This window comes from Phalaenopsis equestris, unplaced genomic scaffold (genome assembly GCF_001263595.1).
Source record: "Phalaenopsis equestris unplaced genomic scaffold, ASM126359v1 Scaffold000002, whole genome shotgun sequence".
In the NCBI taxonomy this organism is placed as follows: Eukaryota; Viridiplantae; Streptophyta; class Magnoliopsida; order Asparagales; family Orchidaceae; genus Phalaenopsis; species Phalaenopsis equestris.
The window spans coordinates 13049314-13051138 of NW_018164444.1; positions in this window are offsets into that span (position 1 = coordinate 13049314).

The following is a 1825-nucleotide window of genomic DNA, read 5'->3' on the forward strand; positions in this document are numbered from 1 at the left end:
ACATAAAAATCTTATTGTTTTCTCCTAGTATATTCTTTTTAAAATTATGTGTGTTGAATCTTTATGCAATATTGAGACGTTAAATTATTACTCTATCATCGCAAATCTTCTTGTGCACACACAATATAGAGACACAAATATAGAGACACAAACATGTGAATTTAAAATTAATTAAACATGTGTTAATTTGTTGGTGCTTGCTTTTCTTATTTTTTGTGCAATACATGTTAAGAGTTTTAATGTTAAATTTTAAACTAAATTAAATTAATTAGAACGAGGCGGCAATTTTTTTCTTTGGATTAACTAAAATTGATAGAAGTTTTTACATTGAATCTAAAAGAAATAATTAACATAAAATGGAATATTAGAATGAATAAATTTGTGGATAAGTGTATATTTAATATAAGTTTATAAGGAAATTTCACAACTCTTAACAACAAGATTGATATTGATAGACAAATTAAAAAAAAAAAAAAAAAAAAAAAAAAAAAACATCTGATCGAATAGTTTAAAACGCTTAAATAGAGGGAATAATATATTGTTTTTATATATTAAAGTTTTTTGAGAAAAAAAAAATGTTTATTATGGTTTTTCATTTTATCGCTTTATTTTTAATATAAAATGGCTTTGATTCACCTCCAAATAATCCCAACACAAATCTCAAGAAATTTTTTTAAGAAACAAATATTCAAATCTCGATTAACGTTCCCAACACAAATCTCGACGAGAATGACCCAATGGTACTAACTTTGATCCAATCTAAAACAAATCAAGCCATTTTCAAGCCATTAAATCATGTTTAGAAGTTTTCCGGACACATTTGGGAGGTCAAATAAATGTTAAATCCTGTAAGTTTAGACATCATTAATTCAGAAATCATTAAAGTACCTAAATGCCCATCAAACATCATATGATCGAGGGAAGCCCTCTGAGCCGTCTGATCGAAGGGGTTCATATCCTCACAAATATTACACGTGGTACTTTATAAATAGTGCTGCATCCCTTTCATGAAGGGTAGGGTAACTTGAGATTTTGAGAAGAAATAGAAGTCTAGCACCACTCTTGTTGCCAGTTGCCGTCAACTACCGCCAACCACCGACTGGACATTGACAATCGCTATCGGTTGCCGCCAATTGATGTTGTAACTTTGGAAACCTAGTAACTATTTTCCGTTTGTAGAACAAGTTGTTGCAACTGTAATAATCTTTTCATAGTAAAAATCTTCAGCTTCGTCAGACCTTACAGTTTTTCCCTTTGTAGGTTTTCCACATAAAAACTTCTAGCATCATTATTAGTTGTTTTCTCTTTTCTGAGTGTGTCATAAATTCATACAACGCTATGACAATAATATGCTACTCTACTGCCGTGAATTTTCTAGCTCGCATCAGTTTGACACCGTCTGTGGGAAACTTCAATCCCACCACTAAAGTACTTGCAATGCTTACTACATGGTCACCTGACATAATATTCATGACAACAGAGCGCCCCACTCCAACACCCATCATTTCAGTGAGAAGCCAAGGGCGGCATGCTTTCTCATCTTCTTGCCTTGGAAGACGTTATCCTCCCAACGAAGGCATTTCGGGTCATTCTATAGAAAACTATGTACAGAATAGAGGAGTCTCAACTAGAGATCCTACACCTCCTACATATAGCTCACCAACCACTTCCCGCACAGTTGAATGTTCGTTTATTATCAACTCAGCGACCTATAGGAAGCACACTCCCCTCCCTATGAAGAAGCACTTCCCCTTTTAAATCATGATGCTGAACTCCCCCATACCACCACGTTTCTTTATAGCATAATAATTGAACTATGCAAATT